The sequence below is a fragment of the Hevea brasiliensis genome, chromosome 3, assembly GCF_030052815.1.
Source record: "Hevea brasiliensis isolate MT/VB/25A 57/8 chromosome 3, ASM3005281v1, whole genome shotgun sequence".
Lineage (NCBI taxonomy): Eukaryota > Viridiplantae > Streptophyta > Magnoliopsida > Malpighiales > Euphorbiaceae > Hevea > Hevea brasiliensis.
In genome coordinates, this window is record NC_079495.1 from 100,301,610 (window position 1) to 100,311,756 (window position 10,147).

A 10,147-nucleotide genomic window follows, 5' to 3' on the forward strand; every position below is an offset into this window, starting at 1 on the left:
ATTAGATATAATCAAAATATTTTAATAAATTCTCTCTCATTTTTATTTCTATTATGTACTGAATACACTCTTTAGCATATATGCTCGCTCTTAATATTATTTATTATTATATTATTAAATATTTATCTTAATATTCATATTTTTACCATATTTATCTTGTAGGTATATTATATCCTGTTATATAAATCTAACCATAATTCTATAAAACTTATTTTTTACTATTTATTTAAAAAAAATAAAACTTTCACATTGTCAATGGTCATATCAGCCGTCATAGTCCTCCATTTCATCCATGCTATTTGGATCCTATTAATTACATCACGTCTATTACTCCTTTCTTCTAAATGATATAATTTAAATAATTGAATTAGTTACATTTTACGTTACCTCCATTTATTTTAGGAAGTTAAAATCGCAATATATATATATTTTATCTATATATATATATATTTAATAAAATTTTTACTTTTAGAGATGACAATAGAAAAAATTCATGTGAAAATTATTCTATCTAAATTTAAATTCGATTAATATTATTAAAACTCAAATTCTATTATTATTATCGAAAAAAAAACTTCGAACCCATTTAATTTTATATATTTTAATTACTATTTTACATAAAAATTATTTTAATTAATAATTTATATTTTAAAAAATTTAATAATTTCATAAAATATTTAAATTTTATTTTATATAAAATAAAATATATAAAAATTTATAATTATTATTATAAAAAAATATATATTTTTATATTTAATTAAATATTTATATAAATAGGTTCGAGTAACGGATACCCAGCATATAAGTCCCGAACCCTTCACGAGTATTATTTTTTAAACGCAAATGTCCAACCCCATCAAAAACCTGATTATATAATACCCAAACTCGTCCTAGGGTTCAGTCGAATCGAGTACTCGTAAAAACCCGACTCATTATCATCCCTAGTTACTCTTAAGAGTCTCTATCCATAACTTCAACTTTTGATTAACTCTCTTATTAGTTCCACCAATTAAGATAACATCCTCTGCAAATAAATATATCCCATAATACATTATTAAACATGATTAGTTAGCTCATCCATAAGATAAATGAGTACGATCTCATTATCAATTCCTAATAAAAATCTATTATTATGAGAAACTTGTCCATATTCTTTTAAATTGTTCTTACAAGTATGACTGTCTCAATCATATATCTTCTCAATGACATTTATATATTTGAGATAAAAATTCTTTATTCTCTAGAACTCATCAAATAATTTATCTTAATACTCTATCATATATTTTTTCTAAGTCTGAATATCACATAAAGATTCTTTTTATTCCCTTTATAAATTTTCATTAATCTTCTCAAAAAAAATAAAATTATTGAATTATAAAGTCAAATTGAATTTTTAATAAATATTTAATAGTGTCCATAAATTTACATTCAATCACTCTTTTTCATAATTTTATCATATTATTAATTAGTTTAGTGTTGCTCCTGGTATATAAAGAGAAGCTTGGGAACTATTCATCTTTTGGTATACATATTGGATGTGAGCTACATATACTCCACTTTCCCATAGTCAATCTCAGGCAATTAATTAGCTCCAACATCCATATCAAACCTATCAATCTCCAAAAAGTGATGGCCTTATCCTTTCTTCATCTCATCGCAACAAATCATGTAAATAGTTTCATTCAACCATCTTAATTAATTAGCTAGAGTTAGAAAGAAGAAGGTTACATCTTTCTTTTCACATATCATATCAACTATGTGGCCTCAATATTTTTATTTTTAATAATTAATTTATTGTAATTCAGATCCAAGATTTCTTAACTTTTAAAAACGATTTTAATTTCATTAAATTAGAAGTATTGATAGGCTAAATTTTTATATAATTAAAACCCTTGGTTGGCATAAGTTCGCATCTAGATGTCTACATAGCTGCGGTCTCCAGTGTTTCTTGGCAACCATTGTCACAATCTTTATGATGAACCCAGTGACCAGTGCTGTGTTTAAGACTTTACACATTGCTTAAATTCATATATCCCATATAAATTAATTAGGATATCCAATCTAAGTATCATCTACGAAGAATATGAGTGCATGGGAGAGTGGAGATCTTCTGCAAAGATGGTCGCAAAACAAATCATACACAAAAACTACTAATAGTAATAGAATATAAAAATCGTCTCTGATTCATTGCATAATAATATAAATAATTCTAAGCATAATTCTCTTCAAAAATAGCCTGTTTATGTTTAGAAAACAATTATCTATTTTTCATTTTTTTAAGAAAATTATAATTTTTATTTTTGTAAAAATAAAAAATAAAAAATATATTCACCTGTAAATAATAAAAAATTATTTTCTAATTTAAAAATAGAAATTTATTCATATATTCTATAAAAAAATAAATGATTTATAAAATATAATTAAAAACTTATTTTATTTTTAAAATTTTTTAATATGTGTTATTTATTTATTTTATAATAATATGACTTTTATTATTATAAATAAATATTTATTAAATATTTATTAAATTTCAGATATAAAAAGTTATAAGGTAATTTTAATTATAAAAGGGCCATTGTTTTCAATTTAGAAAATAGTTAGAAAACATAATTTTTGTTATAAAAGAAAAACAATAAAAAAATTACTTAAAATTATTTTTAAATCTTAATTAGATTTTAAAAATGGGCACATCTAAATATAAAATTCTATTTTTTAGTTTTAAAATTTTTTTTTTTAAAAGATTACCCAAATTTTCCACGAGTAAACAGGCTCTAAAGTTTTCAATCTCAATTCTTTCATTGAATATTAGTGAAAATAGTGTATTATAAGGGTTTATAATTTAATAAGATCAAATAAAGATTTGATTGCATAATATTAAATAAATATTAATTATTATTTTAAAATTAATAAACTTTTAATAATAATAATAATAATAATAATAATAATCCATCATTATGCTTATTAATTCGATATATTTTATTAATAATTAGTAAAATAAAATTAGTTAAAATTTCAATATGTTATTTTTAAACTGAAGTTTAAATTTGTAGATTTTAAATATTAATATATTATAATAAAATACTCGGAATAAATTTTGTTATTGTAGTAAATTTTTTTAAGTCAATACAAAATTTATAACACAATAAATAAAGAGAAAATTATATATATTTTTTTACATGGTAAAAAATTATAAAAAATTCAAAAATCATAACAAATTTACTTTAAAAAAAATTCAAATAGAATGCTAAGTTGTTAAGACAAACATATTGGTTCGACATGGATGCGTTGTACAAATCCTATTATAAAATTCAGGGTCAATTTTTTAATCGGCTCTTATGGACGAATTTCTAAAATTGATCTGCGAATGAGGTCATAAGTGACGTCATAGGTAAGAAAAAAAATATATATATAATAAATTATAATTTTAAATAATATCCATTATAATTTAATATAATATGACAAGTGTTGTACTCCATAAAATATAAAATACGCCACCAGTCTCGTTATATACCCAATAATACTGTTAAGTTGTTTAGCATTGAAACCAAGAAAAGAAATTGACACTTTCCATAAAAATGAAAGTTAAAAAATGAGATCATTTTTTCAATTGTGGATTTGGAGGAAATCCAATGCACACAAAGAATTATATATAAACCGCTTCAATATTACAAATTTTTTTTTTGGGCCCGTAGACGAGACTCAAGAGGATTTCGATGCCTTGATTGGATAGAATATCCTTTCCGGTTTAACTGGTATTAGAACCTCATAACGGTCTGTGCGGTCCCAGGTTCGAGTCTCACCTCTGCGTAAAAAATAGCTCTGTGCTAAGAGTGAGCCTGGCGAACTCAGAGTCTGTTGAAAAGAATATCATGTCCGGATAAGGCACTGAAATCCTCTTTATTCCCGTCCACGGCCTAAACCCACCACGACTCAACTTGCGCAGACTCTGAGTTCGCCAGGCACACTCTTAGCGTAGAGCTATTTTTTACGCAGGGGTGAGACTCGAACCCGATACCTTACAGAACGTTACGAGACTCTGATACCAGTTGAACCAAAAAATATATCCTGTCTAGACATGACACCAAATTCTCTTTATTCCCGTCCACGAGCCCAAGTAAATATATATATATATATACAAAAAAGGTATAATTTTTAATAAAATTATAATATTTTTATTAAGATGTTAATACACATCTATTTAAAATTAATATAAAATTTTAAAAAATTAACTCACTGACAGATGGGTTCACATTAAATTTTTCATTACGAGCACATGAATACCAACTTATTTCTTAATATTTAGTTATTTTTTTATTAAAAATAAATAAGCACATATACAGACTTGTAAAAGTTACACACTTCTTAATATGCATTAATACTTATAAATATCTGTACACATCTATTTATAACTAATGTGAGATCTTATTTGACTATCACAAGCTTATTAGTAGCATGTATATGTGTGTATATAATTTGAATACAATGCTAGATTTGGTTTGCACTTTGAAATGTTGAAGGTGAGGGGCCGTTTTTGTTATCAAAGCAAATTCTTACAACCAATGCATGATTAGCTCTTCCCACCAAACTCTTTACCGACTGACTTGGGTTTTGCCGTCAGACAATTTTATTTTATTATCTTTATTTTCTACATTTTTTAATTTTTTAAATTAAAAATATTACGATTACGAATTGTATTCATACTCTGCAAGCATAAATTACAAATTAATTATATATGGATTATTTAAATATAATTAAATAAATATTTTATAAATATGAAAATACGACTCTAGAATTGAGGTTGCGCAGGGCCAAGCCGAAGGAGGGGTCTCGCAGTAAATGAAAGCGGGCCAGGGTTCAATTTCCAAGGCGTCCTCCTTCCCTACGAGTCAGTGTAAAGTTTATTTTCGTGGCAGAGTCAGTGACGAGTTTGATAGAATTTGGGATTTTCCCATAAATGGTATACCAACTTTGAACCCTCATCTTCCAAAAATTTACTGCATTACCACAAAATAATTTAAAAAAAAAATAAATTACAGTTCAATCCTTAATTTTTACCAAAATGTATAACTTAGTTTTTAATTTTCAAAATCTTACAATTTTAATTTTAAAATTTAAAAAATCTATAATTTAATCTCTTCATCTAATTTTTTTATCTAATTATCCGTTAATTATAATAAAAATAACTAAATATTTTTAATTTTATATATTTTCTAAGTAATCATTTTTGTCCTTGAAATGTTGTAATATAAATAAAAGAAAAAAATTATTAATTAGTATTTATATTTTAATAAAACTAATTATTCATTTTTATATTTTAAAAAATATATTATTTAGTCTTTCTATTTTATTTTCTTTAAATAATTTAATTTCTTTATCAAAATTTTTATTATTTATGCTATTTAGATTACTATTTAATCATTTTATTTTAAAAAAATTAATTAATTAATCCCTATATTTTAAAATGATATTATTTAGTCATTCTATTTTAGTGAAATTAATTAGTTAGTCCATATATTTTAAAAAATATATTATTGGATAAAAATAAAAATCTTACTATGTAGAGTCTAAATCATAATTTATTATTTTTTTTAAATCAATTATTTTGAATATTAGAGAAATGAGGGGAGAGAATTAGAGTACTTTAGATATAAAAAAATAATCATAAGACTAAATAATTAATGAAGTTAAATTATAAAGACTAACTAATTAGATTTAATAAAATAAAATGACTAAATAATAATTTAATCAATATTGACTAATGAAAAAAATTGATAAAAAGACTAAATAGTTTAATTAAAATAAAATAAAAAGATTAAATAATAATCTACCATAAATAAAATAGTTTAAATAACAAAATAATCCCTTTATTTAAATTATCTCTACAAAATTTTAAAAATTAAATTGTTTAAAATAAAAAAAATATGGAGTTAATATATTTTGATATATTTATTATAATTAATAATAAATTATATAGAAAATTGAATAGGTAGATTAAATTATGGTTTTAAAAAATGTATGAACGGATAGATGTGGGAGACAAAATCATAGTTTACCATAAAAGAAATGCTTAATTAATTTGTTTTTTTAACCTTTATGGCATGCGGAGCCATTGGTAGCCCCATCAAAAATCAATGGCTAAAATTGCTGGGGTACGTGTATACATTTACATTAACAAGTTAAATTTGCATCATTATCATTCACATGCCGTTCTTTGTTATCAAATGGACCAAACTGTACCAATTCATAATAAATTCTCGGCACCATTTTCATAAATTATATTCCTTTCCTATGGCCAGGGAAGTTATTGGATTCAGGGAGTTTATTGCGCTCTTCGGTACCCTAACTTTGTTTTCCAACCCTTTTTTTTTTATCCTTTGCTTTGAAATCCAACTAAAAATATATTCAAACTAAGCCGATAACTCAACTCAATTTAATTGAATTTATTATTATTTTTTTTAATTTGAAGTCGATTCCATGAGCTATTCAAAATATCTAAACTAAAAAATCAATTCGATAAAAACTCAAGTACAATTTTAAATATATTTAATTGAGATTGAATTGCCTGTTAATATATAAAAATTAAGTATTATAATATTTACACTATGTTTGAGAAATTCTTATGGAGAAAAAGAAAATAAAGACATCGAAAAATAAAAAAAAATAATTTATAAAAAGTTATCTTTCTATTTTTTTAAGAGGATAAGGGAGTATTTTCATTTAACACTTAATTTAATAATTATTTTTATTAAATATTTCTTATTGAACACTATAATTATATTTGGTAATAACTTTTAAAACAGTATTTAGTATTTTGATCATAGTTAGAATACTATTTTTTATTTATATTGTTTAGTGAATAATATTTATACTAGTGTTTATAATTTGAGAAATTATTTTGGAGGAAAAGAAAATAAAGACATCGAAAAAAAATTATAAAAAATTATTCTTTCTACTTTTTTAAGAGGTTAAGGGAGTATTTATATTAAATAATTAATTTAATAATTATTTTTATTAAATATTGATAGTTTAATATTACGACTCTGTTTGATAATAACTTTTAAAATAATATTTAATATTTTTATTATAATTAAAATATTATTTCTCTTATTTATATTATTTAATAAATAATAGTTATACTATTATTTGGAGATTGAAAGAGTGATTCATGAAAAAATATTCTTCATAACTTTAAGAAATTGAGAGAATATTTTCTATTAAAATCAATAAAATTATACATTATTTTTATATTTAACAGCTAATTTAATAAATATTTTTATTAAATATTTCTAATTTAAATAATTATATAAATAATTATTTACTAACAATTAATATCTAACTACTAACTGCTAATAAAATAATTAATAACTATTAAAATAATTAATAATTACTATAACAACTAATATTATTAAATATTAGTTCTATAATTAATTAATTAATTATTAATTATTAATAATTAATAAAATAGACGATAACTATTAAAAAACTTAATTGTTATAAAATTAAGTAATATTATTAAACAGAATCTTAAAAATAAAAAAGAAAGATAAAAAATAAGAAAGCAATCTTTTAATAGTAAAATATATATTTTGTTATTTTATATATAAATAAAACAAATTATTATAAGAAAAAAAATATAATACCATTTATTTATTATTTATTTTTTTTTCAATTTAGAAAAAAAAAAATTACTCATGAGATTCACAAAATAATTTTTTAATTTATTTTTTTTCTTATTTTTTATCAATATAAATAAGTGGGTGGTAATTTTTTTTATTTTCTTTCCCCTATAATTTTTCATAAATCCAAACAGTTCGAGCTTACTAGTAACTTTGATTTACACCCTAAAATGCCAATAAAAATTGAACGGTCAAGGCAAAATAAAGATTTTTGCTTGGAGATTGGATGATTTTGAAGAGAGAGAGAGGGGAAAAAAACAAAAAAGAGTGGACCTCAGTAGTTGAAAAATGTCAGATTGAATGTTCGCAAAGTCGCACACAAAAGTAAAAATAAAAAGAAATTGAAATACATTGATTGATTGATTGATAGGTTTTGGGAAAAGGGTGTTGATGTGTGTGGTCATCTCAAAGGAACATAAAAAGGAATGTGAGTGCAAGGGTGGTGCCTATGCGTTATTGGCAACTGACCGGTATAATGACAATGGCAGGTGTATTCAATGGGGGGTGTCGTTCGGAAACACAATGAACCCCTGAACCTGAAGTTTTTTCAACTTGGCAATTGGATCATCCATTGCTCCTTACATTTCAAACTTCCCTCCTTATACTATTAACGAACTGTTTGGATTTATAGAAAATAATGGGAGGAAGAAAATAAAAGTAAAAAATTGAAAAAAAAATTTACCCTTCACTTATTTATATTGGTAAAAAAAAAAGAGAAAAAAATAAATTAAAAAATTATTATGTGGGTTTCATGGGTAATTTTTTCTCTGATGACTTGCTTGGATTTAGAGAAAATAAGGGAGGAATCAAAATGGGAAAGGAAAATAGCAGAAAAAGCTACTTTCTCTTGTATGAATATAAGAGTAAAATAAGAAGAGGAAATAAAATATGTATTATAATCCCCTTGATTCAATCTCTCCGAATATGAGAGAAAATGAGCGGAATTGCAAATGAAAGTTGCTATATATATATTTAAATTACATTTTTAACCTTATTGTCGTTCTTAGAATTTGTGAATAGATTTTTTTTTTTTTCATCTCATGCTTTTACAAATCACTGTTAATTATAATTTAAAAACTTTTTTTCCATAATATATGTAAAATTTATTCTTACAAAATCATGGAATGAAAAAGTTCCTCTTCTAGTTCACATATTACTATAATGTTTTCTAAATTTTTTTTTTCTAAACTTTTAAAAGCGTATTTACATGAGACCACATTGATTATTACAATTTTTTAATTCATTGTTATAAGAAATATGTAAATATTCATCACAATGCTAAAACTCTTTTTTAAAACATAAAGGGTAAAATTGTAAATTTATAAAATTTTTCTTTTTCTCTCTTTATTTTCTTTTCCTTCTAAACAAGAAAAATATTTTTATTTTTATTTTATTCACCCTTATTTTTCTTCCATCCAAATAAGAGGGGAGAAAATAACAATGAGAATTATTTGCTTATTTTCACCTTTTTTTTTTTCTCTCTTTATTTTTCTTCCTTCATTCCAAACAGAAAATAAGGAAGAAAAAAATGAGAGTAAAATAATTTAATTTTATTATTTTATATTTAAATTGATAAAAAAATAAAAAATTAAAGAAAAAAATAAAAAAATTTTATTCACTTCTGCTTCCTCTTCAAAATAGAGAAAAAGTGATAAAAAAATATAAATAATTATAAAAATATTTTACATTATATAAATTTTTATTTTTTAATTTAAAAGTAAAATTATAATTTTAATATTTATAAAATAACCTGTTCTCTTATATTTTTTTTCATTGGTTTAAATATAAGAGAAAAAAATATATTTTTTCCTTACCATTATTAACTTTTTTTTTTTTTTCCTTCTCTCCTTTAAATTCTTTAAATCTTGCAATCATGGCTACCACTACTCCTTTATTGCTACCATTTTCACTTTTCATTTTCGATATTCTTACAATGCCATGCGATTAATTATTAATGAGATTAATCTATAGTAATTTTTTTTTATGGAGAAATTTTTTTTTTTGGTTTTTATGTATATATTATGCTATAATTAATTTTTAAATTTTTACTTTTTAAAAAAAATAAAAATATCTCTAAATTTTGATTACTTATTTTTCTTTCAAAGAACTAAAAAGATGATTAATGAAAGATAAAAATTTTAATAATAATAATAACTAAGAGATTAAAGTATTCATAATAGTAAATTTTAAAAATAAAATAATAATTTAATTGATATATTAAAATATTTTCACTTATTATTAATGGTAAATTTTGAAAAAAATGGATGAAAGTAAAAAAATCGTATGATGAAATTAAAATTTATGGACTTTTTATTTATTAATTTTTTAAATTGTAAGAATATAAATATTAATTATGTCATGAAATAAGAATGAAAAAATAATTTATCCTTTTTATAACCAAGTAAAGAGACTTTAATTTAAGGTTTCTTTTATTTTATTGTCCATTTGTAAAAAGTTACGTAAATTTTTGT